This window comes from Nicotiana tabacum, chromosome 1 (genome assembly GCF_000715075.1).
Source record: "Nicotiana tabacum cultivar K326 chromosome 1, ASM71507v2, whole genome shotgun sequence".
Classification (NCBI taxonomy): Eukaryota; Viridiplantae; Streptophyta; class Magnoliopsida; order Solanales; family Solanaceae; genus Nicotiana; species Nicotiana tabacum.
In genome coordinates, this window is record NC_134080.1 from 167,033,985 (window position 1) to 167,042,580 (window position 8,596).

Genomic DNA, 8,596 nt, shown 5'->3' on the forward strand with positions numbered 1-8,596 from the left:
CTCTACTAAGCTTGCTCGTGACTCATGAGACCTATGCAACCTAGTACTCTGTTACCAACTTGTCACAACCCGAAATTTTCACCGCTGGGACCGTGATGGAGCCTAACATTTTACTTGCTAGGCAAGCCAACGTTAGAATAAATTTTTTCATTCTCAAAAGTTCAAATTAAGTAATAAGAAAGAATTGAAATAACTGTAATAATCCAAAGTGAAGTGCGAAAGCTATAGCAACTCAAATATCTGATACAATCCTGGACACGGTGTCACAAGTGCACGAGCTACTAAAATGGTACAAATAAAGGTTTGAATAAAATATAAAGCCATCAGAAGGAAAGTACATGGTTAAATAAAAAGGAAAGGGGACTCTAGGAGTTGTGGATGTTGAGCAGCTATACCTGAAGTATCCACAAAGTTGGCCAATCCGAGCACGCTAATAACCACTTTTGGTACCGACTCCAAAATCAGCACAAGAAGTGCAGAGTATAGTATGAATACAACTGATTCCATGTACTCTGTAAGTGTCGACCCTAACCTCGATGAAATAGTGATGAGGCTAAGACAGGTCACTTACACTACAACCTGTACACAATATATAATAGAAATAGGAGAAGAAAAGATGGAACAAAATAAGATAATTAACTGAAGAAAATAGCTAAATCCTCAAAGAAAACCAGTACCAATCAGAATTACCAATCCTTAGAGTTCCGTGTAAAAAATATCGAGAACCAACACAATACAAAGAAATAGAAGCACATAGGTTGTTACGGTGCACAACTCGATCTCACCATACAGCTTAATCCTCCCTTATTCAACCGTAATAATATCACAATCATAAACAAATAAATATATGTTGCGGCACGCAACCCGATTCCACCATATAACAAAATCAGTATCATAATTCACCATTATTTCACCGTATCAATTCACCCTTATTCCACATGTTGTGTCATGCAACACAATCCCACCATATTAGTAAAAATTCACCCTTATTCCACCATATCCATGCACCCTTATTTCACATGTTGCGGCGTGCAACCTGATCCTACCATATTAGTACTATATATTCGATGAGCACAATCAAATCAATAATTCAAATCACAAGAACCTCTATGATCAATGAGTACAAAGCTGAATCAAAAAGGGAACCTCGTACAACATGGGAATTAATATGTGTAATGCTACACGGCAAGACAAGTCCAGTAAATGACAATCAGAAGCTTCAAGTAAGTCAACTAAGGCAAATTGCAGCGAGTCATGAAATCATGAAAGGATCTAACATTGTTAACAGGAGAAACAATGATTAACAAGTAGCAATTAAGCATGGAAGGCATTTAGAGCATATAATAGTTAAGACGGGGAAGGAGATAATTAAGGAAAAGCGAAAAATCAGAGAAACAAGTAATTCAACGGTGTATAAGAACTCGTCACCTCACATATACTCCATAATACATGAAATTCACATAGCACATAGTCCGAGGATTCCTAATTCCCTCAAATCAAGGTTAAACTCAACACTTACCTCACTCCGCAGTCAACTAAAAGCTCTACCGGGGCCTTTCCACTAGAATCCACCTCTAAACTACTTGTATCTAACCACAATTGACTCAATAATATCAAATATTGCTAAAAATATTTAATTACAATGCATAAATTTAGAATTTCCACACTTATCCCCAAAAAGTCAAAAATCGACCCCGGTCCGCTAGGTCTAAACCCGAAATCCAAACCCAATTATCCATTCACCCCCGATCCCGGGTATGTAATTTATTTCAAAATCCGACCTCAATTTGAGTTCTAAATTCAAATTTTACAAAAATTTCTAATTCTACCCAAAACCCCAATTTCTACCATGAAAATCCTAGATTTTAGGTTGAAATCTTATGAAATGTATTGAAAAATTAAAAGAAAGTAGGTTCGAATCACTTACCAATGAATTGGGGAAGAAGAACTCTTGAGAAAATCGCCTCTAGGGTTTTCTAGTTTTTAAAATTTGAAAGAATGAACAAAATCCCATTTTTTGGGACTGTTTTAATCACTGGCGTTAAGTGCTCATCGCGTTCGCGTGAAAGCTGACGTGTTTGCGAAGAGCAAAGCCTCACTGGATTACGCGATCTCGAAAGACTCCACGCGTTCGTGAAGGTTTAGCTCGCCTAAACTCCACGTTTGCGAGACTAGACTCGCTTTCGCATAGGGTCACCTCACATTCCCAGCCCCCACCTCATAAACTACGTGTTCGCGTGTGACAGGCCGCATTCGCGTAAAGCAGGCACTCCAGTGCTCCACGTTCGCGACCATGGTCTCTCTTTCGCGAAGAACAAGATCCTCCCCCAACCCAGATCCACTTAGCGATCACAAAGCACAACGCACCAGATGAAAGCTGAAGCTCAAAAACTAGATTTTTCCTAAGTTCAAAAGGTCTGTAGGCTATCCGAAACTCACCCGAGCCCTTGGGGATCCAAAACAATTATACACACAAGTCCAAAAATATGATACGAACACACTCGCGCGATCAAAACACCAAAATAACACCTAGAACTACGAATCGGACACCAAATCAAATGAAATTTTTAATGAAACTTTAGAATTTCTATTTTAACAACTGGGCATCCGAATCACGTCAAACCAACTCTATTTCATACCAAATTTGGCAGATAGATCATAAATATAGTAATGGACCTATACCGGATTCCAAAATCAGAATATGGACCTGGTATCAACCGATTCAAACATCGGTCAAATCTATAAAGTCATTAAACCTTTTAACTTTCAATTTTCAACAAAAAGTTATACCTCGAGCTAGGGACTTCTGAAATCGATTCCGGGCATACACCGATGTCCCAAATCACGATACGGGCCTGCTAGGAACGTCAAAAATGAATCCGGGTTCGTTTGCTCAAAACGTTGACCGAAGTCAACTCAAATAGATTTTTAAGACAAAATTTTATATTGTATCAGTTTTTAACATAAAAGTCTTTCGAAAAAAATACCTGGACTACGCACGCAAATTGAGAAAGTCTTAAAGAAACTAGTGAAGGCTTCGAAATACAAAATTAAGGTCTAAACTCTAGATGACTTATCGTCTTATCACAAGAAGATTTGCCTAGTCCAACATAGTAGATTTGTCTCTTATCTTTGCCACTCCTTTTATGATTTTACTTAATTCTTTTACTTTTTAATGTACTTTAACAAGTAGTTATTAGGTGTTTATCCTCGTATACTTGTCATATTTGATTTTTCTATTTCTTGAAGGATTTACCATAATTAGATTTTTTTCCTAGAAGAAAATTATAAATCTCCCATATTTGGCTAGTCCTTTCTCTTGGAGGAAAAAAAGCTTTATACTTCTATAAATTGAGGATCCTTCCTTCTCATTTAGTAGTATCCACAATGTAGTCATAAGGGGTTTGAGAGTGTTGTTTAGGGGGGAGAACTTTTCGGGACAAGTGTTAGTATATCACTTGTGTTTGCCTCTTTTGTGAGGTTGTTCTCTCTATATATTTTGTACTCTCTTTTATGTAGTGGATTGCTCATCTCCATCTATAGACGTAGGTCAATTGACCGAACCACGTTAAATATCTGTATATTTCTCTTTGTTGTCTGATTTATCGTCATTCAAGTGTTGCTTTACTAGCTTCTGCATGACACTTGATTATTTCGATCCTAACAAAAGGTATTATAGCGAGGTTCAAGACGGGTTCATCTTGGCGGGTTTAGTTAAGGCCGCAACCTATTTGCCGATAATCATGAATTTTCTCTGAAAAATTTGACCAGAGTGTTACGCACGTTGAGACAAACTTTGTGGTGGAGATTTAGAGGTGTGACCTGTTGAAGCGTAAGTGAAGAAGGTGGATCGAACTTATTTTGTCAGAAAATTTAGGTCAACAGAAAGAATTGTTAGGTATTTGTCATGATTTTCTTACCATATTCGGTTTTCCTATCTCTTGAAGGAGTTACCGTAATTAGTTTTTTTCTTAGAAAGAAACTATAAATCTCTCATTTTTGGTTAGTCCTTTTTCTTGGAGGAAAATGCTTTGTACTTCTATAAATTGAGGATCCTTAATTAGCTTCTTTCTCATTTAATAGCATCCACAATGTTGTCATAAGGGGTTTGAGAGTCTCATTTAGGCGGAGAAATTTTCGGGACAAGTGCTAAGTGTGTCACTTGTGTTTGCCTCTTTGCGAAGTTGTTCTCTCGATATTTTGTACTCTCTTTTATATAGTGGATTGCTCATCTCCATGTGTGTACATTGGTGTCTTTTGGTATTTCTCTTCTATTGTCTGATTTATCGTCGTTCAAGTGTTGCTTTACTAACTTTCGAATGACACCTGATTATTTTGATCCTAACAGTTGTAACATGTCACATAACTTATTTTTCGAGTAATATAATCTCATTCTTATGAACATTTATTTATATCTATCTTTTAGATGATTAGATAGTATATATTTACACCATTGATGTATAAAAAATTAAACTTATTCGAATAGGTCAGAAAATGTATCCAAATGATGGGGTTATAGACTTTCAAACAAGATATCTAGATAGTATTGTTAAGATTACTTATCACTACCCAATGGTGGCTAATCACCTTTCTTTCCGGAATAGTATTGTCTCAACATTTAAATTGGTAATCTTAGTACGTTGTATTTTATCTAAAGTTTAATATCATCATAGGGATTAGGGAGCTAGTCTACGTTCATCAACATTAAACAGTATAAAAACTCAATTATCTGATAATTTTGAGACGAGGTCTTGACAGTAAGAGATTATATACATTCTCAGTCATACGAGGACGATTAGTTGTTTAACTCGAACTGATACGTTCAGAATGATGTAATAATACTAGAGCTTAACTGCTATACACTCTCGTGTAAAAGTATTTTTACACTATCAAAACTTCTAAAAGATACTATGTATAACTTGTTCACAAAAAAGAGAGATTAATAACTTGAGAAATAAGACAAATACCTGCTACAACATATTAAATTAGAATATACAAATATTTATTGTTAGTATTATATATACATAAGTTTTGCCGTAGCTCACAAATGGTGAGGACAAATAATGCACGGATTTCATGAATGAGACAAACCAGCAAAGGTTAAAGGAAGGGGAGAGTGGTGTCGATCGAAGACAAAAAATAATTACAATAAACTTTAGCTCAATCATTGGATCGTAATTTTCCTATATATCTTTGTTACTGTCACTATATGTTAAAAATGACCGTATCCAATGGTTACCGAAACTACTTTGACTCCCTTGAATCTCTCCAAACGAAATACACAAAAAAAAAAAAAAAACTACAATAATTGGGTCTTGTTATCAATTTTTTTTTTTTCTTACAGATAAGCACATAAAATTTACTTACAAATTATGATTTTTTTTGGTGTTTAGCATAATTGGCTAGTTTTACAATGTCGACATTGTATACGGGTAAAATTGAGCTCATGGTGCACCCCGGCCTCCGACAAGATAAGCCAGGCTCGAGATATGATGACAACGGGTCGGGCCGACATCGAAGCGAAAGTCTTGTCGAGTCAGAATCCGGGGACATGACACCTGCCCTCGAGTATGGGGGTCATGGTTCCGGATCGGTCCTAACCTCGAACGAATTCGAGGAACATTGTCGGACAATCAAGCATAGCCAACAGAAGGTCGAAATATCCGTGACCAGTCGGATATCACGGCGGGTGTAGACATGTAATTTTTGACCCTCCCCGAAATTTCACCCATTTTAGCGTAAAATATTTAATTTAGGCTTAATATAATTATTTCAACCAATTTTGAATCTTTTACTTTATTTTAAAAACAAAAATTGAAAATTAAAAAAATAGTTTCATATTTCTCTATTTAATTCACGTATTAGATATCGTTAGGAAGATATGTTACTTTGAACCTATTTTATTTTTACATAATCTTGAAAAATACCAAAATATTTTCATAGTATAATATTATGTGTTTTAATTAATTAGGATTAGTTTTATATTTTTATTTCTTGTAAATTTTATATCATTTTCAGAAGGAAGAGTGAGTTTTCGGCTTAGTTTATCACATTTTTAGTAAGAGAGGTCCATTCTTGATCTTTTAGCCCAATTTCAAGCTCAACAAGACTGAACCCATTACCCCTTCTTCTTTAAACCTAGCCCTAGAAAGACCTTCTTCTTCTTCCTTAGAAAAAAAACCCTAGGACACAAGACTAAAAACCCATGGCCGCCATCTTCAACAGATATACAACACAAAAACCCTAGAACCCATCTTCTTCCTCATAAGATAACTAAGACAACAAAGAGACAAAAAACCCTAGCTGAACCCTAACCTACTGCCGCCGCCGCCCCTCGCTGGCAACCACCACAACCACCTGAACCCGCCCCCATCCGCGACCAGCAGCCCAGCAACTGAACGACCCCTGCTCTTTTCCAACCAAACCTGGCCTCTAAAACACCATAGCCGTCCACCCTCTTCCAAGGTACAGCAAACAGCCTCGACGCACAAACAAAGAAAAAAACGACTTCAGCTGCATTACCTCCCTCCTCGCCCTGGCTGTTGTTCCTCCGTCTTCGCCGCCGATCGAAGTTACTCGCCGACGATGGCAAGCGACAATGACGACCATCGTTTAATCATTTTCCTTCCACATTTCTCGCTTTGTTCTCTCTTTTACGGGTAAACAGATCTGAAAATCGAGAAAGGAAAGCTTCTAAAATCTGAATTTCTAAGAGGTTTTGTTTTAGGTCGAATTTGCCATTTGTTGCTAAAGTTGTTTCTGCCCAGTCGAGTTTCATATCACTTGTCACCCGCTACATCCTGCTTTTTTCTCGTTTTTAAAGTTTGAGTTCTTGTTGCCGATGGAGGTCGCCAATCGATTTTCCGGTCCAGGTCTTGTTCCAAAGTTTCTGTCAAGTACTTGTATGCCATCTCGAGTATTCATGCTTCCAATCTTTCGAACGGTTGCAATCAGATTCTGTTTTTGAGGTCCCTCTCATCTCCTTCTCTTTATTATGCGTGTTGTTATTTCTCATGTGCTATACTAATTACATGATAATGGCTTAATGTTCTTGGTTGGTTTAAGTTCTGTCAAATTGCCTTTTGTTTTATTTTAGTTGAGCTTGTTTGCTTATTTTTGGTTGGGGTCTAGGTCCTTGTACATTTGTTACTTGTAATGTCGGCTTTGAATTACTTGTATTTGCTGAATCACACATAGAAATTAATGGATAGATGATGCTTATGAACAGAAATGGGATTGAGGTTCGGGATTTGAAGATTCAAAAACGATTTGGGATGCTAAGACGGATTTTTTTATAACTAGCGATTAAAATGATTTTAGCTTAGGTTGATTTCCCTCATTTCATTCTTTGCATTTATTAATTTACCCGCTAGAAACATGTCTAGGCCGGCCACACTTGGGTAGGCAAACCTTTAGGATTTTATTTGAATTTATGAGGCGAGAGGTCGTTCCCTTAGTTAAATTTATCCGGGGAATGCCCCGAAGGATTTGTATATACTTTATCCGGGGTATGCCCCCTGTAGTACATGTATTTGGAAGCTGTGACGAACACCATGGAGGAAGTATAATGTAGGCTAGCTTTTATTTATTTTTATTTTTCTTTTATTAGGTGGGGACGGCTTCTAGCCTTTTTGTGTGTATTTTCTTTTATGTGACTTTACCTCAACTTGAATATTTTAAAAGTCAACTAGATCGAGTATGCAACCGTACTAGTTACGGGACTTGGGGAGTGTCTAACACCTTCTCCCCGAGTCAAATGAACCCTTTACCCGAATCTCTGGTGCAGACTTAGTTTTGGAGTCTCAAGTGCTTTGAAAGGAAAAAATTATTTTTAGAAAAAACAAACGGTGACCTGACACACCGAAATCAAATGTCAGGTGGCGGCTCTGAGTTATTTCCTTTTGAACACAATTTTTTGTCACTTTCTAATTGAAAAACCCTTTCAAGCTTTACTAAATCTTTTTATTTATTTAAGAGGGTTAGTGAAGCTTTTAAAAAAGGGGTGTGACATCTCTGGTGACTCTGCTGGGGAATTGCAGGTTCGAGCTGGTATTTGATCTTGTTGGCTTTTAGGTTATTCGGTTGAGGTGTTTGTTTTCTTTATTTGCTTTGTTTGTCTTATTTCCTTGTTTTGTTGGTTATTTGTTTATCGCTTTTCTTAATGTGTTACTGTTTTATAAACTGTCATCATTTGCATAATCATGGGTCTTCTTTCTGCAACAAGTCTCGGAGTACGCATCGCGTGCACGAACTCTTTGTTGAGTCACCCTTAATTTAGGAGTGGGGCCGTCGGACGTATGGAGTGGGTGGAAAGCTTGAGCAGCCACCATCGACCATACGCTCCCCCGAATTGCCTTGTTAGTAAACCCCAAACTTAGGTCAGCCTTTAGGTCATTTTTATTTGCATCATGTCATTTAGACCTAACAGGGCTCGGTCCCAGGTACCCTGTCCCTTTGTAGGAAGCCTATCCAAATTTTTTCAAAATGGGCTCGTGGCCCAAAAAGACATTCAATCATCCCTATGTGATACATGTTGCATCTTTGAGGGTAAAAAGGTCATTTGGCGGACCGATGCTTGGGAAAGAAGGGTGAAAGA